At 38.6% G+C, this 16,443-nt stretch overlaps 1 long non-coding RNA gene across 3 annotated transcripts in view; it reads left to right on the forward strand.

Moving 5' to 3' along the window:
• Positions 1-16,443, forward strand: part of LOC121293000 — a 138,337-nt gene that overhangs the window by 8,896 nt on the left and 112,998 nt on the right. For 2 of the 3 annotated variants that reach the window (XR_005946413.1, XR_005946414.1), the window contains exons 2-4: positions 1,523-1,698; positions 3,756-3,871; positions 5,519-5,953. This is a non-coding gene — a long non-coding RNA (uncharacterized LOC121293000). Of the gene's footprint in view, positions 1-1,522; positions 1,699-3,755; positions 3,872-5,518; positions 5,954-16,443 lie in introns of those variants that run through there. The other variant, XR_005946415.1, reaches the window with a different exon arrangement.

Genomic DNA, 16,443 nt, shown 5'->3' on the forward strand with positions numbered 1-16,443 from the left:
TTGTTGTTAAATTAATAAATGTTTAATTTAATTTATATAAAAAACTTCTCGAGACCTGTTAGTTTTATTTCTGAATTCCGAGCGCATTTCAAACATACCAATTGAAAGCACAGTTGTTTAAAGTTTCCCGCTGGGATTTTAAATAACTCGGCCTTTACCATCTGCTGTGTCATAACATCCAATGAGAAAGGAGGCATTGCTAAACCTGGTTCTTGGGAATAAGGTGGGCCAAGTGGATTAAGTGCCAGTAGGAAAACATTTAGGGGGCAGTAATCATTGTGTCATAAGGTTTAGGACGACAATGGAAAAGGAAAAAGAACACTCCAGAGTAAGAATAATTAACTGGGGGAAAACCAACTTCAATGGGGTGAGAACGGCCCTGGGCCGAATAAATTGGAGTCAAAGGTTGACACAAGAAAAGGTAGCTCAACAATGGGTTAACTTCAAAGAAGAGGTATTTCAGCGAAGTCAAGTATATTCCTTCAAAAAGGAAAGGTAGGGCAAACAAAACCAGAGCTCCCTGGATGATAAAATAGATAGAAATTAAAATAATTATGCTTATGACAGATGTCAGGTAGAAAATACAATTGAGAACCAGACTGAATGTAGAAGATTCAGAGGGGAGGTGAAGAAGCAAATAAGAAAAGCAAAGTGGGAATATGGAAAGAGACTGGCAGCCAACATAAAAGGGAATCCCAAAGTTTTTTCTTGGCATATAATTAATAAAAGGCGATAAAAGGGCTGATTAAGGACCAAAAGCGGGATATACCAATGGAGGCAGAGAGTATAGCTGAGGTATTAAATGAATACTTTGCATCTGTCTTTAGCAAGGAAGAAGATGCTACCCAGGACATGGTGAAAGAGGAGGTAATCCAGACACTAAAAGGGTTTTAAATTGATAAGGAGGTGGCATTGGGTAGGCTGTCTGTACTTAAAAGTGGATAAGGCACCAGGACCGGATGAGATGCGTCTAAGGATACTGAGGAACGTGAGAGTGGAAATTGCAGAGGCACTGGCCATCATTTTTCAGCCTTCCTTAGACTCAGAGATGGTGCCAGAGGATTGGGGAATTGGAAACATTACACCCTTGTTCAAAAAAAGGATGTAAATACCAGCTCAGAACTACAGGCCTGTCATTTTAACCTTGGTGGTGGAGAAACATCAAGAAACAATAATTCAGGACAAAATTAATAGTTACATGGAGAAATACAGGTTAATTAAAGAAAGCCAGCACAGATTTCTTAAGGGAAAACCATGTTTAACTTGCTACAGTTGTTTGAAGAGGTAGCAGAGAGTGTTGATGAGGGCAATGCAACTGATATGGTGTACATGGACTTTCAAAAGGAGTAGGCGGGAGAATGAATATAGGAACATAAGAAATAGGAGCAGGAGTAGGCCATTCAGCCCTTCGAGCCTGTTCCGTCATTCAGTGAGATCATGGCTGATCTACTTCAACACCATTTTCTTGCACTATTTCTGTATCCCTTGATGTTTTTAATATGTAGAAATCTGTCAATCTCAGCCTTGAACACACTCAACAACTGAGCCTCAACAACCCTCTGAGGAAGAGAATTCCAAATATTCACCACCCACTGAGTGAAGAAATTCCTCCTCATCTCAGCTCTTAATGGCCTGCCCCTCACTCTAGAACCTCCAGCCATGGGAAACATCCTTCCAGCATCTACCCTATTGAGCGCTGTAAGAATTTTATATGTTTTGTTTCTTTTTTTTTATTGTCTCTGCACTGTTACTTCTGGAATTTTCCATTAGTCTATCCTTAGCTTCCTCCATTTAGTCATCTGCATCATCATCCACAGATGTTGGATCAGCACTCAATACACAAGGTTCAACTCCTCCACCACTAATCTTGTCTGCTGCACTGCTTGTCTGACATCCAGTCGTGGATGAGCCACAGTTTCTTCCAGTCCAACAATAGGAAGACTGAAGTCACTGTCTTTAGCCCCAGCAACAAACATCTTGCAATTGACTTAATCTCTTCCCCAATGAATGCCTTAGGCTGCAATATTGGCATCCTATTTGACCCTAAATTAATGATCCCATATCTCAAAGACCGCCTACTTCCATTTCTGTAACATCATCCATCTCTGCTCCACTTTGGTCCATCTGCTGTCATTGCAACCCAAGACTCAACTAGGTCAGTGATCTTCAGGCCGGCCTCCCCTTCTCCACTTTCAACATTTCTACTCATCCAAAACTTTGCTATCCATATCCAATCCCACATGCAACTCCACTCAACCATCATCTTTTGTCCTTACTGACCTATATTGGTTCCCAGTCCCACTGTGTCTAAATTCCTTTATGACCTTGCCTTAAACACTTTAGCCTCCTTCAGTCATATAGCAACCACCCCACCAGCACCCCCACCAAAAAGAAAATCTCCATTCCTTAACTCTGGCCTCTTGGGCACACTCCTGACTTTTATCCTAACATTGGCAGTTATGCTTTCAGCCCCAGAGACACCCACACTGGAATTCCGTCATTATTCCTTTTTGCTTCATGCCCTTGCTTCCCTTGTTTAATGCCTTTCTTAATATTCCCTTTCTTCAGCAAAATTTTAGTCATCTCCATCCCACTGCTTTGTCTCGGTATCCATTTTTGCCTGATCATGCCTTTGTGAACTGCCATGGAGAATTTTTCTTTCTTAAAGGCACTATATAAATAAGTGGTTGTAAGTGGTTAATTAGCAGCTGCCACTCAGCCTCTCTCCAATGCTTAGTCTTAAAAATCAATACTTAGATCCAGGGCTATGACTGTTAGCTATAATCCAATAAATCTGAGCGAGTGCAAGAATTCCCTATCCCGCATCATTATGATTCTGCCAATGTGAATTGCAGACTTTTTCAGTTGGGAGAGAATACCTTCCCATTGTTTGATTTTTTTTGCATTTATTACTCAGTTTCTTTCTAATTGAAAATATCTCCAAAATGACTCCTTCAGGTAAACTTTCATGTTTTTAACTGTTTAATTTTGGGTTCAGAGGGAAAGCAGAAGTAGAAATAATGAGTTAGATGGGTCAATTTTCAGTACTCATTGGATGGAGTGACCAGAATACCAACCTGATACTGCCAGTGCACTTGCAACTGATTCATTTTGGTGTTTCTCCCTCTTTCAGATTCTATGGACAAGGTGCTTATTGTTTTGAGAAAATGGGAAATCCAGTGGGACATCCACACAACGTGGATCTGCAGCAACATGTTAAAGAGCAAGGCCAATTGGGGAGGAGGGGAATTGACAGAAAGCATTAATAAAGGTGTCAGAGTTGGATTATGAGCCAGGGAGAACAATTGAAGACACAAAGCTTCCAAATACCTTCATTGTTAATTTTGTCAGATCTGCTCTGGGAAATCCTTTTAAGTGACGTTGGTTCTAGTTGCTTCTTGCTATGGATAGTGAATGCATCTAGTACATTGTAAGAACCATGTTTAACATCTCCCAAATGATATTGTGATTATAATGATGTCATGGAGGCCCAATTTGCATGTTCTAATGAGGTTGCTGCTTGGTGATAGTGCTGGCTGCCTAAATTGAAGCCCATGAAAACGATGGCTGAAAAATAGAGTGGAAGGGAGACTGAAATAATTTAAATTTTGATAAAAAAGACTGGAAAGACAAAGATGTCATTTCCTGCTGATTTACTGATCTTGTGACAACCCAACCAATCCCCAAGGAGAGGCACATTCTAAATAAACATGTATTCACAAAGCTTCTGATTTACTTAAGATATGCCTGTTTAGACCTGCAGGGAGTACACCTCGACCTTTAAGAACAGCCAGATGAAACACAGCTGTTAGGCAGAAGCTGAACAGCACAAACACTCCAGACCAGCCATGTACAACACTACAGAGATCAGGTACTATGATATTAAGTGTTTTCCACATAACACCTGTTGCACTTTAAATATGTCTTCCATATATTTTAAAAAAACATCCTTTTTAATTCAAAATTACCAACAGTCAAAACACTATTATTTAATTGTCCTTGAAGATATTTCTCACAAATTTTCATCTCCAAATCCTAGTGCTGCTTCTTTCTTTCAGTACCTTATCTGTACAACTATTAGAAATCTTATTTTTCAAAAAATATACTTTATATATAAAATTTGTAGAAGCACTTTACAATTACAGTCCAAATTTGACATTACATTGAGTGCAATATAGTTCAATTTCTTTCAATAGAATATGTGGCACTCTGAGGTGCCTCACTACACTTAGAATACATGTTAAAATTACAATTCCTGTCAAATGTTCTCTGGTGCATATAGCCTAAGGGGTTTTACGTGGGTTCCAGCCCTTAGGTGTATCATGTCATGAGGGCCTTAGACTGTGGTCTTTCCCCATTGAGCTTTAGTGGCGGCTCTCCCAAGCTTTATTGCACCCTTCAGCACAAAGCCCTGGACCTTGGAAAGTGCCAGCCTACCACACTTGGTTGTGGACAGCTCCTTGCACTGGAAGACTAACAAGTTTTGGGTAGACCAAAGAGTGTCTTTCACTGAGTTGATGATCCTCCATCAGCAGTTGATATTTGTCTTGGTGTGCATCTCTGAAAACAATCCGTACAGTGCAGAATCCTGTGTTACAGAGCAGGTCGGGATAACACTGACAAAAACCACTGTTTCTCTTTGCACACTTTCTTCGCAAAGGCATATTCCTGTAGGGTATTGGTGATGTCCTCTTCCCCACTGCAGCCACTCAAGGGCAGTGCAGTAGCACTGAGACTTCGGGTGTGCAAGGAGGATCTGATGGGGAGAGCCCTTTTCAACACCAACTTGGTGGTTGTTGAAAAGTTTTGGCAATGAGGCATTCTGCCAAATTACTTTGATAGTCTTCTCAGGAAACTATCCTACAAGATCCACCATCTTCTTTTCCCAAAGGACCTTGAGGACATTCTGCACAGATCACTGCCTGACGGATTTGTGGTCATAGGTGTTTTTCTGTACACGAGGGTCAGGTGGTATGACATAGTCCAACTGAGTGGAACATTCCACAGCAATGTGGAAGACCTATCCTTTGCAACATGGGAGACAGATAGAATCTTAGCACATAGTAATAACTATTACAAATTCAGTCCACTGGAGGTACCTTCTCTAGTTCAGTGGTATTAGTCAGCCCTGTACACGATCTGACTGTTTTATCAGAGTTGACACACAGTGTTGTCTATCAATTTACACAATGGTGCGACCCTGGGATGTATCAGCAGCATCTCCTAATAATCTCAATTTGATATCAATGTCCTTCACACAAATACTTCTTCAGTCTCTCTGAAAGCAGACTGAGCAAACACTTGGTGAAACGAGGCCTGACGTGAATCGATAATTTGCTTTAGTTCACAGTAAGCTGAACACACATATGCAGTTATGATTGGATTTGATTCAACCAGCACATATTATCTTCACATAGTAGAACAAAATGTGTCCCGATGTAGTTGGGTTTAAATAAAGTAAGTTTCGACTATTCCTGACTCCAACCTTCTCACAGCCTTTTGCCTATGACTCTTGCAGAATTCGTGACTGGTTGTCTAAGTGTGTTTATTTCTCACTGTTCACACACACAAAAGGAAGGACTGCCAGACCTCCTGCCAAGCACCTGGGACCAACCATTCCTTAACTCAACTGCTGTGAGATATGTATTGATTACTGTGATAAGGTAATACATTGTTCATTATTTACATCATATAATACATCAATATCAAAATTTGTGTATTAGTATCTTAACCAATTATTGTTTCAAACCTCTTTAAATTTACATGAATGCACTATGCTTTAAAACGTAACATTTAAAATTAATGCTGTGTAAATCTGTTCCGTGGAAAAATTGTATAAAGATTCCAAAATGCGACAATAACATTTATTGAACGTACACTGTATCCTGCAATTTGCTGTAAGTAATGACATAGCGGAGCCACTAGTGATATACAATAAATAAATTAAATTGACCAGCTGCTTTGTCTCAGGCTGTGAAATAAATGTTAGAACACTAAATTCTGGACTTTTCTAAGGAATTTGTGGAATTTCATCTTGATTATTGATCAACATTTTAATGCAATTTTTAAAAAAAATCTGGATAACATGGCAACAGTCCAAAGAATTTCAGATACAAATGTTGGTACAATGACAATATTTACTGTGCCAGTCAGCCATTAAATTATTTGATCTGTTGAAGACTCTTTAATATTGAACTTTCACATTTACTCTTGCTGGCACAAGGTTATTTAATATGGAAATTATCTTCTATATATTTAGAGAGAGATTTTTCTGTGTGCAATATTAAAACAATGTTAGGATTGTTTGAATAACTCAGAGTAATGTTTACCAGGGCCAGACTATAATGAATGAAGTTGCGAATGTGGGATTTGTTGTTTTCCTGTGTTGTGATCCACCGCCAGTCATCTCTCTTTCTTTCTAATTCTTAATAAACTATTAACAATTCAGTGGGTCAAAGACACATTTGGACGTGGTTCAAATCTAGCCGGTACAGATAGGATGAACACTTCTGCTGGTTGTTAGGACCTAATATAAAATGAATTTAAACATTATCAATCAGTTTCTCTTGAACAGGGACCTACAATAGAAAACTGTTCGCAATGCAGCCCTGTTTCAATCTCAGTTAGAGAAGTCACAGGATGATCAGTGTGGGAAATGAGAAACAATGCCATGGTGTTGCACTAGTGGATGCTCTACTGAGGTTAGAGCAGAATACACTGAATATTGTTCTACAATTAACTGTATTAGATTTGATCTGTGTGTACTTGATGTTGACATTAGCTACTAAAAATAATGACTTCTGTCCTCAATATAATATTATCCCTCATCTTGATGAGAACAAAACTTAAAGAAGTGGATGTCGAAAATCTTTGGGCTTTTCATACGCTCCTGCTGTTAATTTGGAAGGAGTATGTTGGAAGGGCCATAATAGACTGAAACCTGAATACACTGAGTTGCAGCCTTATCATGTGGATCTTGCAGGCCAGGCCTTTTAAGGGGCAGAGCTCCTGAACAAAGGTGGCAGCTTAAGAAGGGGCAGTGTTGGGAGCAGGAGCTCATAAAACTTTCTGAGACCACATCCTCCCAAAGGCCTGGTGGATTAATGGTGGTCAACATGCCAAGTGAAACCAACAGTTGGTGGCTAGCCAAAGTGAGACAAGCTCTCACTGTCCCGTGAAAGTCTGACATCAGCTACAAAAGCTCCCAGTGGTCGCACTTGGACACTAATGCTAGGAAGTGGTCACTGCAGATTTTTGGCTCTGCGTAGTGAACACTGGCTACTTTTTACTGCCCTGGAGTTTGTCAGTGCTTCTCCTAAGTCAATTACCAAGCACTAATAAGGGGTGGTTCAGGCAACCTTGCTGCTCATTTTACTTCTTGTTAAGTATTGGCTTGACTCAGTTATAGCAATCTTGTTTCGTGGTCAGATAATTGAGGACTCGAGCGCATAAACTTGGTTGATCCTTCAGTGCTGTGCTGAGGCATCCTCATTTTGAAAGGTGCCACTTTTTTCAATGAAATGTAAACTATAGCCTCATCCGCCTGTTCAGGAGGATGTGAAAGACTCCGTGGCATTTGAAGAAGAGTGGAAAAGTTCTCCCGGTTTCTTGCCCAGCATTTAACCCACAAAATACAGATTGTCTTTTTGTTTATCTCATTGCTCTTTATGGGACATAACTGTGTGGAGCTTCATTGCCTACAATGCAGTATCTTCACTTCAAAAGTAATTCATTAACTATGAAGCACTTTGGGATATGCAAGATGTGATATCACTTTTTTTTCTTTGCTTTGGGAACTGAGTGATGGGAGAAGAGGTTGGCTTTGAGCTGATTCTCTACTGTGCATTATGATTTTAACAGCACAGTAGGGATTCAGAACTTGTTACGTGTGAAAATTCTCATCATCAATCTGCAGGCTACTAGTACATTCTACAGAACCTTGGTGGGTCAATGAGATAACCTGCAGAAATGCTAGATCACAAATGTTTTTAGTGAGTTCAGAGAAAGCATTGTTCTTTATATGACAGTTTGAAATTCAAAGCAACTTTCAATTTAAAAGGCACACTTTGCATTAAAGAAAATGGCTTTAATGTAACAGAAAATAATGTCTGAGGGGGGGAGGGTGCCCTGAAAGTCCTGTGCACTGTACCACAAAGTGAATGGGTACTAGTTCATGCCTATGATTTCCTAATAGTCCAAGTCTTGCTCCATCATCAGAGGAACTCAAATGAAGATCAAGACACTCCACAAAGATGATGAATTTTATCAGGCTGCTATCTAATCTTCCAACAAATGAGCACAAAATGACAGGTTGCGACAGAGTCATCTTGTTACTTCAAGACTGGTACATGGAAGGTGGGGAACAAAGAAACTTACAAAATAGGGGGATAAAGTATAAAATGCAAGGTTTTTAATAAAAAGATGAAATTGCAACAAACAGATTTTAACTTTCAGAATCACAGTATTGTAGATCTAAAATAATTACTATTTAATATAGTTCACTTTATTATTCTGGTTACAATGACCCTGGATTAATATCTGCCTGGGCATCATGCCCTTGATATTAATCCTCCCTTTGCTTACTATGGAATATAAATCAAACATTTTAAAATCTGTGCATAAAACCATTATATAGCTACAGAACTGTTCTTTCTCCATTTCCCCCAGATTATGTTTGTGTTATCAGTTTAAGGTTTATTTCTCTGCACATGTGCAGTGGGTGAGAGGTGAATAAAACTGATAGCAGTGTGGATTTGTAATTACATGGCATTATATGACTGGCTAATATAGTTATACAAATTTGCTGAAAAATATATATCTAATAATAAAAATCTTCCATAAAATGCACACTTTCAGTTCATAAATCTTACCTGCTGTTGTCATGATTTTTGGTAACACTTTAATGTCAAGATTTTCCCATTGTAAATTTCCATCTAATGCAGATAATACAATTATCAACCGTTGCAAATGTAATTAAAAGCCATGGCCACCATAAATCACTCAAAATACTTTTTGAAAAAATTGAAGCCTTTTTTCTCTATCCTATGTTTCTAATATCTAAAGTAAGGTTTGAGACAAAATTTTAAAAGGTATTTTTTTTTACAATAATATTAAATATAGTCACTGAATTGTCTTTTGTGTTTCAATGTCATGTTAAAATTTTAATACAAGGTCTCAGTCAGCTCTCAAATGCCTGGCCTATGACTGAATTTTTTTTTTAACCTCACAATAGTTAGAGCATGTTTTCAACCATATCTCTGCATTCTGAATTTATGCAGTTTGCAGGATTTCTGGGCACGTAATCTGGAAATACAGATTGTATTACCTTGTCCTGTGAGGAGTTCAGATTTTCTCGGCTTTTTCCAAAAAAGTCTATGATGGAAGCTGGAGATTGAATTTTCAAAGCTTTATTTGTGAAATTATGATATTTGTTCAGAATTTTTTTTTCTGTTAGAAACGGTTCAGACAGGAAATGTCCTTGAAAGGCTGCAGTTTTGAACAAAACTGTCTGTAATTGTGGTTTCTTTGGTTATAAAGGACAATGATTTTCATTCAGAATGGATAGGTGTTTATTATTACTGAAAATTTGGTAAAAACATTTCTGTTTTTTTTTAATCATTTCTATCTTTTAAGACAATCTTTGGAAATTATGCAAACAATGAACCTTTTGAGAATTTTGAGGTAATTTCTGTTTGTTTGTTTATGGAAGTCTATGTTTATTAAATACTGTAAGTCAACAAACTCACTAATAATGCACTAAATTTTCTACTCATGTGCTCCTAGAATATCAGGAAACTGTGCAATGCTAGCCTGTCAATATCCATTTTAAGAACTGGGAAGTTCATGTTTAAGTGCTAAAGGAAAATAAAGACAAAAACTGGCCTGTTGAAAGTGCTAGTGGTGAAGTGGCATTAAAGGGGCTGCTGAGGGGCTAGTTATGCAGGAGCAGGGTGGGGTGGATTGAGGCCTGAAACGGGGAAATTACAGTTGAGTCCAATTCTCTTGGCTTTGCCCCGCCCACCAAGTGCAGTGGAAGTGGTCCTCCAAAGCCATGTTGGTCGATCTCAAAATGATTGGTGTGTCATAATCGCCTCCAATGTCTCCTCCACTGTTCAATACTGCGGAACTCTGCCCCCTAATTGATTCCAAAAAGCCCTGCTTAGTTCTACAGCCTCTGTTAAGCTACTTTCCTAGACTTTACTGCGCATCCACAGACAGATCCCAGGACCCCCAATGAGGCCTGCAAATCCCTATGCCGAATTTCTAGTGCTATTTGACTTATACTGACCAATGCCACCTGAATTCTAATGTATGCATCTGCGTGTATGTGTGGTATGTTATAGAAATGTTAGCAGAGGAAGAAAACATTTGAACTTTCTTGCCTTTGCTGAATTTAGGCCTATTTTGGCAGTTGATTTTCATATAGTCCCCTTTACCACTATCTTATAATCCTGTATATCCGTTGGCCCAAAATTCTCTGAATTGCACTTATGCAGAAATATCATTCCAATGCTACCAGACTTTGAGAGTTCCTTTAAGTCACTTCCATTCTCCACCCACACCATTCCCCACCCCCCAACTGTTCACAGAACATGGGATTGTTTAATTTAGAATAACACAGAAAATAGCTATCAAGCTCACAAAATCTCAGTTACACTAGTATCAGGTGCTTTCTGGCTATGTTGTGCCTCATTATTTGGCATATATATGTGCCAGCGTATTGTTCATGTAAATCTAGGAAACTTGTGCAAGCTGGTCTTTTGCATGGGACAGTGGTATGTAAATACACAGCAGCTATCTTCAGTAGCCATACCTGAAATGGCACAAATTAAATTTGTGTGAAGCACTGATTCAACATAAAACTAATGTCAATGCTGCTCTTGCTCCATAGTATTATTGAGACATTGCAGCAAATTCAAAGCCTCCTTTTAAATAATGTAATCAGTTTGGCATCAATAAAAGTTATGCCAAACCTCTATAAATCACTGAATAGGCCTCATCTCGAGGATTGCATCTAATTCTGGGCACCACATTTTAGGAAGATGTCAAGGCCTTGGAGTGGGTGCAGATGATTTTCTTTGAAATGTTGTGTGAGGAACTAGAGAAGCTGGATTGTTCCCCTTAGAATAGGGAAGATTATGTCGAGATTTAAAAGAAATATCCAAAATTATGAGCAATCTTATTAGTCAATAAGGGAAAATTTTCCACCGATGGGTGGCTCAGTAACCAGGTGCAGATTTAAGATAATTGGCTAAAGAACCAGAGAGTAGATGAGAGGAATTGCATATATTCAAAAAAAAGAAATACTTGCAGTTCTAGGGGGAAAGAGAGGAGACTGGAATTAATTAATTAGATAGCTCTTTGCAAGAGTTGACATTGTATTAAACACTAGTTAGGCTACAGCTGGAGTACTGCAGGCAGTTCTGGTCAGCATACTATAGGAAAAATGTGATTGCACTAGAGAGGATACAAAGGAGATTTACGAGGATATTACCTGGACTGGAGATTTTAGTTATGAAGAAAGGTTGTTTTCCTTGGAACAGAGAAGAGCTGAGGGGAGACCTAATTTAAATGTAGAAAATTATGCCAGATCTAGATAGAGTGGATAGGAAAGCCCTTTTGTTGTAAGGTTCATAACCAGTGGCATAGATTTAGGGTAAGGGATAGGAGGTTTAGAGGGGATTCAAGGGGTGGGGATTGGGAGCTCACTACTTGAAATGGTGTGTTAGAGGCAGAAATCCTCATAACATTTAAAAAGTACTTGGCTGTGGCACTTCAAGTGCTTATCCAACAGGCTAAGGACCAAAAGCTGGAAAGTCGGGTTAAGATGGATGGCTGTTTGTAAGCTGATGCAAAAACAATGGGACGAATGACCTCCTTCCATGCTGTATATTTCTATGGTTCCATGTGGTACAATGGGTCAAATATCCATTTTTGGTGCCATAAGATTCTTGTAACAGCAACGGCCAAGTTACCCCATGTGGTTGTTGAATGATTTAATTACTGCAGGTTTAGCTAACCTATGGTTGTCAGTAAGCATGGAGAGAAAATAATGTGCAATTGATTACCCTTAATTGTAGTACAGATATAGAATTCATAATGCTAATACATAAATTTTATCAACTCATTATGGAAAATAGAAAAACATTATTTTCAGCTTTTAAGCTGTTTATGTTTTAGCCAACATGTTCAGGCAGCTGAGAGAGCTGGGTGGAAAGATCACATGAACTGTCATCAGGAACAGAGGACAGCATCATGAATTTAAATTCTCACCACACCGGTTGTGCTGGGCCCTTGATCTGTGTGCACACAGACTAGCAAGAAGACAGATCTGTTGGTATCACCTAAATTCTGCAGAGAGATGTTGCCCCAAAGCTTTTGGAAGCAGTTTTTGATTGTTACCTCCGATATCTGAGGGCCAGTGGTGACAGCATTCTGCTTGGATGCACTGAATTGACTGGAGGCCTTTCCATCAGGGGAAAAATGCAGAATTTACTGGTACCACAATAATCAGTGGCATTACAGTAATTTAAATCTTTCACAGATACTGCATGGAGAATATCATGACCCTTGTGTCCCTGCCAGTTGTTTGAAGTGTTCCAAGTTGGTGCTTAGTACCTCATTGTTATGCACATCCAGTATTTTTAAGAGCAAGATCCTAGTGATGTCAATACACTAGGTTTGGGAACTAGGAATTGACCAGACAGTTTATTTGTGAGGTCAGTGTCACTACATGATGGCAAATAGATATTCTGTTCTGCCTCAGTAGTTGCCATCAGAAGTCTGGGTTCCTAATGCTTTAGTCTTTTTTGCTGCTATATTTACCATTAGCCAACCAAGAAGCTCGACAATTAACCTATTCCCGAGCCTTTTTGAATAAGGTGTACAAAAGCAGCCCAGGGCGACTTGTTCATGGTCATTGAATAAGAGATGTTCATCCTGGAGAATACACTTTCCTACCTTTGAATCAAACACAGCATTGTCAGTGCAAGCAAAACTCCCTGCTCTGCCCAACAACAAGGCAACTTCAGAAGAGCACCCTATTGTACTATTGCAACATTTCTATTTGCAATATTAGCTTTAACTGGGGCCTTTGTGAGTTCAATTTGAATAAGTCATAAATTGTTTAGTTCTGTGAACTCGTTTTCATTAGAAATTGAACTCATGGTCCTTCAAGCTCCTTTATGAAACACGGTTACAGTTTTCAAATGAACCTCTTGTCCTGGATCTGAGGTGAATGAACATTGCATCACCAATAGAGCCATCCAGAGGTTTGAACATTTCACACCTAGTTATTTGTGGTTAGGAATTTCAAAAATTCATCCATAATTTATCAGTAATTGTGATAAATTGGAAGTCTCATGGAGAAATTCAGCAAAGATAACATATGTACTAAAGGAAAACAGATGATCAGATGCTTTAGTTTTCTTTTACATATAATTTACAGCACAGAAACAGGCCAGATTTGGGGATACAGGATATACCATTGTTATCACAGTAATATCACAGACAAGGAACATTGATATTTCAGAGGATTTATTTGGTGCATTGTGTTTGCTAAGAAATACAAAAATATTTAACGATGTGTGATGAAGATATTGTTCCTTTAAGGCACACTGTTAACAGCTTTTACCAGGATTTGCTTACATGTTATAGGAGGCCTAAGACTGTAAGGAATATGTGCTCCATACCGTGGTATTAAATGAGCAGTATTAATGCTAAGTACAGAAATTCATCAAAATATAATGCAGTGAATGCCTGTTATTTACAATATTAAGCCAATTAAACAATTTTAACTCCAAATTTCCTCAATAATTAAAATGAGCTTTTAGCAGTAATATCATTTTAAATGTTTGCAGTTTTGTGGAGGCAAAGTTTTAGTTGTGTCGTAATGATGAAAAATAACTTTACCCTGACTGATGTTGCATGGATGATATCCTATGCAGGATAGCGAGCTTTGGCATTCATTTTACAATTTATAAAGATCTGTAAGTTTTAAACATTATTGTGAACCTGATTTATAAACCATGATTTCACAAGGCTTTTCAGGCAGCAGGCCTGTGTCAAAAAATTGTATGCTTGACCCTTCACACTCAATTTTCTGAGAGTAATTTGAGGCAAATAATGAGGTCATGTTACTGGCATGCACATCCTCATTTCCATACTTAAATAGAAGGGACTAAGATCCCATGCAGAATTTTCTGTCTTTGGGCAAAGCTCTAGATTTTTTTTTTTTGCATTTTTATTTGCTGCTTTTCTTCCCAATGCATGTTTTGCTGGACTGTCATTCATTTTATATTCTTTTTCCGTTAATTCTTTGTTCCATTATTTGTGTTCCTGCTTCCTGTGACATTACACTATCCAAAGAGATGAAGATGGCTATTCTTTGAGGTTTATTGAGCAATTTAAGTGAGGAAAAGGAATCCATGAGGGAAATTAAGTGAAGGTGCAATGTTGTGTTTTGACGCAATCAACGTTACCTTGGGGCATACATTTGTAGACACCTCCACATGTACCTGGACATGTCACTGGAGACCTGTTCACTGACTCACCTTCACAGATAGGTTTGTGCCACCTGCTGCATATAGAACTGTATGTAATATCTTGATCAGGGACAGCTCTTCTTTTAGAGGCATTAGCTGGATAGGACATGCTGCATTTATCAGGTGGCATGGTTCCTTGAGTGCAAAATGTTGTACATGGCAAAAAATATATACTTGATCAGTGTGCAGGCGGTGCCTGACCACAGAAACATTATTTTATGTTTAGGAAGCAGCCATGGTGCACTCGTTGTGTAGCATTCCAGAAATGCAAGGTGAATGACTATTAGGATAACAGGGTTGTCATTTGCATCCATGGCTGCAATCTCACTGCAAAGCTCTTAACAGCAGGAGAGCATCCCATTCTGCATATCTCAGTATTTTTGCTGAGTGGTAGGGTTGCTTTGTTAATTAAAGATGACGTTAGCACAGTAGTGAGAGATTACCTTAGTTCAGAAGATCAAGGTGATGAATTAGTTTAGGTAGAGATAAGAAATAACAAAGGTAAGAACTCACTTGTGGGAGTAGTTTATAGCCCTCCTAACAGTAACTACACTGTAGGCCAAAGTATACAGGAAAAAATAATTGGGGATTATAATCATGGGTGATTTTATTCTTCATATAAATTGGACAAATCAGATTGGCAAAGGTATTGTGGAAGATAAGTTCATAGGGTATATTCGGGACAGTTTTTTTAGAGCAGTACACTTCGGTGCCAATCAAGGAGCAGGCTATTTTAGACCTGGTAATGTGCAATGATGGGCAACAGTGATCAAGACAGAATAGAATTTCATATTCAGTTTGGGGGTGAGAAGTGTGGGTCTAAGACAAGTGTCTTAAACTTAAATAAAGGCAATTATAAGGCCATGAGGACAGATTTAGCTAATGTGAACTAGGAAAATGAGTTAATAGGTAGGACAGTAGAGAAGCAGTGACAGGCATTTAAAGAGATATTTCATAACTCTCAGCAAGGATATATTCCATTGGGAAAGAAATACTCCACGAGAAGGATCTACCATCAATGGTGAACTAAGGAGGCTGCAGAGATAGTAGACGCATTGGTGTGATCTTCCAAAATTCCTTCGGTTCTGGAAAGGTCCCAGCGGATTAGAAAATTGCTAATGTATATTCAAGAAAGGAGGGAGACAGAAAACAGGCAACTATAAGCCAGTTACCCTAATATCCGTCATAGGAAAAATACTAGGATCCGTTATTAAGGAGGTAGCAGCAGGACATTTAAAGAATCATAATACAATCAGGCAGAGTCAATATGGTTTTGTGAGAGGGAAATCATGTTTGACTAATTTATTAGAGTTCTTTGAGGAACTGTAAAGGAAGGTGGATATAGGGGCACCTTTATGTGATGTACCTGGATCTCCAAAAGGCATTTGATAAAGTGCCTCATAAAAGATTACTACACAAAATAAGAGCACGTGGTGTAGGAGGTAACATATTAGTATTGGTAGAAGATTGGTGAACTAACATGAAGCAGAGACTAGGAATAAATAGGTCATTTTTGGGTTGGTATGCTGAAGTGGAGTGCCACAGGGATCAATGCTGGGACCTCAACTATTTATAATTTATATCAATGCCTTGAAAGAAGGGACTGAATTTGCTGATGACACAAAGGCAGTAGGAGAGTAAGTTGTCAAGAGGACATAGAGTCTACAAAAGGTATTTGGATAGGTTAAATGAGTGAGCAAAAAATTGGCAGATGGAATATCATGTGGGAAAATGTAAGTTGCCCACTTTGGCAGGAAGAATAGAAAAGCAGTATACTATTTGAATGGTGAGAGACTGCAGAAATCTACAGTACAGAGGGATCTAGGTGTCCTGGTACATGAATTACAAAAAGTTAGTATGCAAGTGCAGCAAGTGGTTTAGGCAGACAAATGGAAGGCTG

Source organism: Carcharodon carcharias, chromosome 21, assembly GCF_017639515.1.
Source record: "Carcharodon carcharias isolate sCarCar2 chromosome 21, sCarCar2.pri, whole genome shotgun sequence".
Taxonomy (NCBI): Eukaryota; Metazoa; Chordata; class Chondrichthyes; order Lamniformes; family Lamnidae; genus Carcharodon; species Carcharodon carcharias.